A 7,841-nucleotide genomic window follows, 5' to 3' on the forward strand; every position below is an offset into this window, starting at 1 on the left:
CAGGAACACCTTATCCAGCCCCATGGCTGCCAAGGAGCACTTTTTTTCTTTTTTATCGCCACAGATGGAGGGCTTTGATTTGCTTCCTCGTCCCTCTGTCCTGTGTACCCCATAACTCCTGCCATTTCTCACAATGGTTTTTTAAGTTCTGTGCTGCCCATTGTCAAGGTAAGCTTCTTTCACCATGAAAAGGCAACATCATTTTTTGCCACTGCATTTCGGGGCCTTCTGAGATGTCAAGGGTGATGTCCTTAAAATTAAGCACCTTAAAATTAAGCACCTATGGGGCGCCTGTGTGGCTCAGTTGGTTGAGTGACTGACTTCAGCTCTGGTCACGATCTCACAGTCTGTGAGTTTGAACCCCGCGTCGGGCTCTGTGCTGACAGCTCGGAGCCTGAAGCCTGCTTCAAATTCTGTGTCTCCCTCTCTCTCTGCCCCTCCCCCGCTCATGCTCTGTCTCTCTCTGTCTCAGAAATAAACATAAAAAAAAAATCTTTGTTTTAAACTTAAGCACCTGTCCCTGGGGGCAGGACCAGGTACTACCAGGTACAGGAGCACTCTGTGGCTTGTTGGCTCTTCGGGACAGAACTCTTCCCTTTCCCTTCCACTGGGGCACCTCTGGAACTCCCCCAGGTGGGAGTGCAGGGCGGGAAGGGGCAAAAGAGCCTGGGGCAAACAGGCCTCCATGCCAAGGGGCTTCTGTGCAGCATCGTGCAGACAGATCCATTGTGCCCTCTCTGGAAGGATCTGAGTTCTGTCAGCTTCTAGTCAAGAAGCAAGATGGGCTTGGGGCACCTGGGTGGCTCAGTCAGGTAAGTGTCTGACTTCAGCTCAGGTCATGAGCTCATAGTTCGTGAGTTCGGGCCCCACCTCAGGCTCTATGCTAACAGCTCACAGCCTAGCCTGGAGCCTGCTTTGGATTCTGTGTCCCCCTCTCTCTCTGCCCCTCCTCCGCACACACTCTGTCTCTCTGTCTCTCAAAAATAAATAAATGTTAAAAAAAATTAAAAAAAAAAAACCACAAAACCAAGATGGGCTTCTATTTCCCTGGCAAGGACACTTGGGACACAACATTACTTCCCTTACGGCCATGCTCAGAGCTGGGCAGGACCCAGCCCCACATCCACATCTGGCTCAGCTCTCTCACAACAGTCCCAGACTCTTGGTGGGGACCCTTGTGACCTGATGACATACTGCACACTGTCAGCCTCAGGGTCAGCCACAGGCAAGTGAATGCGCTCACAGCAAGTGCTGGGAAGATTACGCAACAATCCACTTCCTTTTACTCCTGTCTTTCCAGGTTTCACCACCCTGTTAAACATAATCCACCTTTCCCATAAGTACTGCCCATGAATCTCCTAGCCAGACAATCAGAACTTGTGTTTAAATACCTGGGTTTCCCTCGAGGTCTACAAATGTCCATTTCCTCGGCTCTTTTTGACTCTTGGCTTAGCTTTCTGGAATTGACCTCCAAGTGCGTAGGTGTAGACGTCACCTGCTGGAGAGCATCACTTGAACACCAACAATCTGAAAAGAGAAACCCAAAACTCTCCCCAGAGAAACACCAAGGAGTCCTAAGGTACAGAGTACCCAGCACAATTTAAAAAAAAAATAATGTTTTCATACATTTAAACAGAAGATAAAACTGGAAGGAAGAGAACAGAAAACAGGAGCTCTTGCAGTTTAGCTTCAAATCCTCCTCCAACCTCCTCCACTTGAGCTCTGTATTTGAAGGTTTTGGAGCTTAAAAATGTCGCTTCTCCCCTTACTCTCACACTCTGCCTCTATCACGCTCACATTTCGGTGCCCAGGTGTGCAGGCTTTTTCTCCGCCCCAAGGATCCAGCCCCAGCAGGATGTCCTCCAATTTAACTCAATTAAATTTAGCAATTTAATTTAATTTAATTTGACAATTTAATTCTAATACTCTCTACCTGGAGACGGCGTCAGATCCCACAGGGTAAGGGCTCAGTCCCACAGATGTGGCCCCTCACCCTTCAGGCACCAACCAGGTTATTTCTTGCCTGTGCTTCTGATGGGCTATAAACTGGAGGTCCCCACAACACGTGCCTTGGGTTTGGCAATTTGCTAGAGCGGCTCACAGTATTCAGGGAAACAATTTACTTAACTAGATTATGGGTCTATGATAAAAGGAACATTATACGGGTCTATGATGACTCAGGAACAGCCAGAGAGAAGAGGTGAACAGGGCTAGGTATGGGGAAAGGAATATGAAGCTACCATGGCCTCTCCAGGCACACCACCCTTCCAGTACCTCCGCATGTTCACCAAACCAGCTTTTTTTTGGAAGCTTCATTATGTAGGCACAATCGATTAAATAAATCATTGGCCCTTGGTGACAGAGTCTGTCTCCAGCTCCTCTCCCTTCGTGGGAGGCAGGGCTGAAAATTTCAACTTTGTAATGGGGGCTGGTTCCCATGGCAACCAGCCCCCTTTCCCCAGTCACCTATTAACATAAAGTCAAGTGTTGAAAGAGGCATGTTATGAATAACAAAAGATACCCATTTTACCTCCATTACTCTGGAGCTATTTCAGGAACTGGGAACAAAAACTAAATATTATACCATTAGAACAAAATATTATAACAAAAGATGTCCCTATAGCTCTTCTCACTTTAGGAAATCACAAGCATTTTAGGGGTTATATTCCTGGAAGCTTGGAGGAAGACCAAAATGTATATGTATCTTGTCGTATCACAGTGTCTCAATTTTCTCTTCTCCTTTAATTTTTGTTTCCAATTTTGCTAATTTCTATTTCTCTGTCATAAACACCTTTAGTGCAGAACCCTATCTATTTTCTCAGAGGGATGTGGATACCTACCGCGGCACGGTCTCACAGTTCCTTAAATTAACCAAGACTATCAAAAGGAGAAAATCAAATTAATATCCGAAGTCTTCTATGAAATGTGCTGTGGCAGAGACTGCTCTGTATTCATGGAATTCTATTTCCTTTTCCTCCTGGACACAAGCTGGACTAAGTTTCCCAGCCTCTTGTGCACTTAGGTTGGCCATGTGACCAAGCGCTGGCCAGTGGAACGAAGGTGGGCTTGTTGAACATCACTTCCAGGTCTGGCTGGAAAAAAAACTCCTTCCTTCGTGATCTTTCTTTTCCTTTCTGACAGCTGACTACAAAGAGGGCAAGGCCTTAGAAGATGAAAGACCGTATCATGGAAGTGAAAGGGCGGGCCTATGCCGGCCGACTCCATCTTGTTCTGTGTTCTTCACCTTGACCACACCTCCTCCCCTTGAGTAGCCCGCCCCCCCTCACCTGCCTAACAGGACTCGGACCCTGTCCCAGCCAATCGGCTGAGGCCACAGCCATTAACTCACCAACTGCCCCTAGGCCCCAATAAAATCTTTGTCCTTTTGAAACTCGCTCTCTCTCCCCTGTATCCCACCGCTGCGTCGGTGCAGGTAGGGGATTGAGCTCGAGCTAGCTCGAATAAAGGCTCTCTTGCTTTTACATCGGACTCGGCTCCCTGGCGGTCTTTGGGGATCACGAATTCAGGGCATAACATTTGGGGGCTCGGCCCGGGAATCCCCAAGACCCTGAGGGACCCCCGACCCGGAGAGCCTGAGTGGCCACGGTTAGTGTCTGTTTGTTCTGTCTTTTCCGTGTGAACTCATTTCTGGAGTTCTGGGAGTGCCCGACGCGGTCTAAGTGGACGCACTGGAGGACCACGGGCCGGGAGTTTTGGAAGACGTTCCGATCCTCCCTTCTGGAGGGACGTGGAATCCCCTCATCGGTTTTGGAGGGACGTGGAATCCCCTCAAAGGTCTAAGCTAGCTTTCAGTTTTGCTTCCATGGAGTTGGAAGACTTTCTAGGGCCCCTCTGTTTGTCTGTTTTTGTGTTTCTCTGTTTTGTTCTGTGGACTTACTGGACGGACGTTATGGGACAGACTCACACTACTCCTCTAAGTATTATGACTGATCACTTTAAGGATGTGAGGGGAAGAGCTAACAACCTCAGTGTGGAAGTCCGAAAGGGTCGGTGGCAGTTTTTTTGTTCTAGCGAGTGGCCAACTTTCAATGTCAGATGGCCACCAGAGGGGACCTTCGACCTCCCTACCATCCACCGAGTCAGGAGTGTCCTCTCTCGGCCTAAGACGGGCCATCTTGATCAGCTCCCTTACATTATCACTTGGCAGGACCTTGTAGAAGACCCACCCTCTTGGCTTAAGCCCTTCCTAGCCCCGCTCCCCCCGGAGCCAAAACCCATTCTTGCTTTGCAGGGGACAAAGAAGAAGAGTCTCACCCAGCCTTCACCCCTCTACCCTGTCCTACAAGGGGGGGCTGAAGAAGAATTAATTTTTCCTCCCCCGTATAACCCCTCTAGGATGCCGGAAGAACACCATCCTCCCCCTCCGGGGGAGGCAGACGCTGTTCCGAGAGCGGGAGGCGGAAACGCTCCAGGGGGAAGCCCGCCCTTTACCAGACAAAGGGCTCAGAGGGGGCAATCCGCCTCCGCCACCGACTCCACTGTTCTGCCCCTGCGAGACACCAGACCCCCAGACATGGAGGGGAATCAGCCCCATCAGTGTTGGCCTTTCGCCACTAGTGACCTCTACAATTGGAAAGCTCAGAATCCTAAGTTTTCTGAGAAACCGGCAGGGCTTATTGATTTATTAGACTCTGTTCTTTTTACCCATCAGCCCACGTGGGACGATTGCCAGCAGCTTTTGCAGGTCCTGTTCACGACTGAAGAAAGAGAAAGAATCCTCAATGAGGCCCGAAAACTAGTTCCAGGCGCAGACGGGAATCCCACCACCAACCAGGCTCAGATAGATGCCTCCTTCCCCTTAACTCGGCCCCAGTGGGATTTCAACACGGCAGAAAGTAAGGAGAGGCTCCGGGTCTACCGCCAGACTCTAATGGGGGGTCTCCGAATGGCTGCTAGAAAGCCAACCAATTTGGCCAAGGTAGGAAATGTACAACAGGGAAAAGATGAATCTCCGGCTGCCTTTTTAGAACGGATCATGGAGGCATTCCGTACCTACACCCCCATGGATCCAGAGGCTCCGGAAAGCAAGGCAGCTGTTATCGTGGCCTTTGTAAACCAATCGGCCATAGACATTAGGAGAAAATTACAGAAAATAGATAGACTAGGAGAAAAAAGTCTGCAGGACTTACTGGTGGTAGCCGAAAAGGTATATAACAACCGGGAGCCTCCTGAGGACAAGCAGGCTCGCGCCATGGCGGCTGCCAGCAGTAAGCAGACTCGAGACCTGGCCAGAATACTACTAGCTATCATTGCTGACTTCCCCAAGGAACGAGACCGCCGTCTCCGGCAGCTGGCAGACGACACAAGAAAAGGTAAAGGAACCACCAAGGGGGGGAAGCAGAGGCTGCAGAAGGATCAGTGCGCATACTGCAAGGAGATAGGGCATTGGGCCCGAGATTGTCCAAAAAGGGCCGGCGGGAAGGGAAGCAAGACTGATCGAGTAAAAGTCCTAGAGCTAGATGAACTAAGTGATTAGGGGAGTCGGGGTTCGGACCCTCTCCCCGAACCCAGGGTAACTCTTTTTTTTTTTTTTTCAACGTTTATTTATTTTTGGGACAGAGAGAGACAGAGCATGAACGGGGGAGGGGCAGAGAGAGAGGGAGACACAGAATCGGAAACAGGCTCCAGGCTCTGAGCCATCAGCCCAGAGCCCAATGCGGGGCTCGAACTCACGGACTGCGAGATCGTGACCTGGCTGAAGTTGGACGCTTAACCGACTGCGCCCCCCAGGCGCCCCCCAGGGTAACTCTTAAAGTGGAGGGGACCCCTGTTGACTTCCTTGTCAACACCGGAGCATAACATTCGGTCCTCCACACCCCACAAGGAAAACTAGCCAGCAAGAAGTCCTGGGTGCAAGGGGCAACTGGTATGAGCCAGTATTCATGGACTACCCGAAGAACAGTAGATTTGGGGATGGGACGGGTATCCCACTCCTTTATGGTAATACCAGAATGCCCCTACCCACTGTTAGGACGGGACTTACCAAGATCGGAGCTCAGATAACTTTCAGACAAGGGGGGCCTCAGGTCACCGATGGCAAGGGCCACCCCATCCAGGTCCTGACCATGAGACTGGAGGATGAATACCGCCTCCACCAGGAGGCGCTCCCGAGAGGATAATATAGACAGATGGCTACAAGAATTCCCCTCGGTTTGGGCAGAGACAGGGGGGATGGGACTAGCCGCTCACAGGACCCTGGTCCTGGTAGAGCTCAAGCCAGGAGAGAGTCCGATAAGGATCAAACAATACTCCATGTCTCAGGAGGCCCGGAAGGGGATCCAGCCACACATCCGGAGACTACGAAGCCTAGGGGTACTAGTTCCTTGCCAGTCTCCCTGGAACACCCCCCTACTGCCGGTCAAAAAGCCTCACACAAATGACTACCGACCGGTACAAGACCTCTGGGAAGTAAATAAGAGGGTCGCAGACATACACCCAACTGTTCCCAACCCATATACTCTCTTGAGCTCCTTGGCGCCCTCCAGGGTCTGGTATACTATACTAGATTTAAAGGACGCCTTCAGTCTGCTGCTGGCACCCCAGAGCCAACCCTTGTTCGCCTTCGAGTGGCATGATCCGGAGGAGGGCTACAGTGGGCAACTCACCCGGACACGGCTACCTCAGGGATTCAAAAATTCGCCCACCATCTTCGACGAGGCACTACACGAGGACGTGGGTGAGTACAGAAGGGAGCACCCTGGCCTCACCCTCCTACAGTACGTAGATGACATCCTGATTGCTGCCGACACGGCCAAAGACTGAGCGAGGGACCCAGGACCTGCTGGCTACCCTGGGGGCCTTAGGGTACCGGGCATCCACGAAGAAGGCTCAGATATCCAGGGAGAGGGTAAGTTACTTGGGATATATCCTGGAGGGCGGACAGCAGCGGTTATCAGATGCCAGACAAACTGACCCTAGGACAGGAGATCTGGATCACGACCCCACACGCCTTTGAAGGGGTCCTGAAACAGCCTCCGGATAGATGGATGAGCAACACACGTATGACTCATTACCAGAGCCTCCTACTCAATCCTCCACGAGTGCGGTTCCACCCCAGTGCAGCCCTCAATCCTGCAACCCTGCTGCCCGACCCTGACCTAGGTGCTCCACTACATGACTGTGCGGGAATCCTGGAACAAGTACATGGATTCCGGACGGACCTGACCGACCGGCCCCTCCCTGATGCCACTTGGTTCACTGATGGCAGCAGCTTTGTGTGAGATGGACACAGGTATGCGGGTGCAGCGGTGGTCACCGAAACGGACACCGTATGGGCGGAGGCTCTACCCTCTGGAACATCAGCCCAGCGAGCAGAGCTCATAGCCCTCACCAAGGCGCTGATGCTGGGAGCTAGAAAACGGCTTAACAACTACCGGATTTGGGAGACCCAGTTTTACTAGACCAGCCCAAATACTCCCAGGAGGAGTTACAGTGGATCAAGAAACTCCCCATGGCCCAGGAGATAAAGGGATGGTGGTATACACCTAACAAGGAGCTCGTGCTGCCAGACCAGCTCGGAGTCTCAATATTAGAGCACATGCATCGGTCTACTCACATGGGGGCCCGAAAATTAAAAGACTTAATCCGACATGCCAGAATCAAGATTCACCAACAGGACACCAAAATAGAGCAAGGTGTATCTGCCTGCAAGACCTGCCAACTCACCAACACGAGGGCCACATCAAATAAAAAAGGAACCAGGCTCAGAGGCACCAGACCGGGAGCCCAATGGGAAGTCGACTTCATTGAAGTCAAGCCAGGAAAGTATGGTTATAAATAAATATCTTTTAGTATTTCCAGACACCTTCTCTGGCTGGGTG

The 7,841-nt window shown here is 51.2% G+C and overlaps 1 long non-coding RNA gene across 1 annotated transcript; it reads left to right on the top strand.

Annotated features, from left to right (window-relative positions):
* The first annotated feature begins 6,665 nt into the window (after positions 1–6,665).
* Positions 6,666–7,586, top strand: LOC121037563 (uncharacterized). The gene is made up of 2 exons (XR_005793840.1): positions 6,666–6,868; positions 7,123–7,586. It is a non-coding gene; the product is annotated as an uncharacterized LOC121037563 (long non-coding RNA).
* The last annotated feature ends 255 nt before the right edge of the window (positions 7,587–7,841 follow it).

Source organism: Herpailurus yagouaroundi, unplaced genomic scaffold (assembly GCF_014898765.1).
Source record: "Herpailurus yagouaroundi ecotype Mexico unplaced genomic scaffold, PumYag 163, whole genome shotgun sequence".
NCBI lineage: Eukaryota > Metazoa > Chordata > Mammalia > Carnivora > Felidae > Herpailurus > Herpailurus yagouaroundi.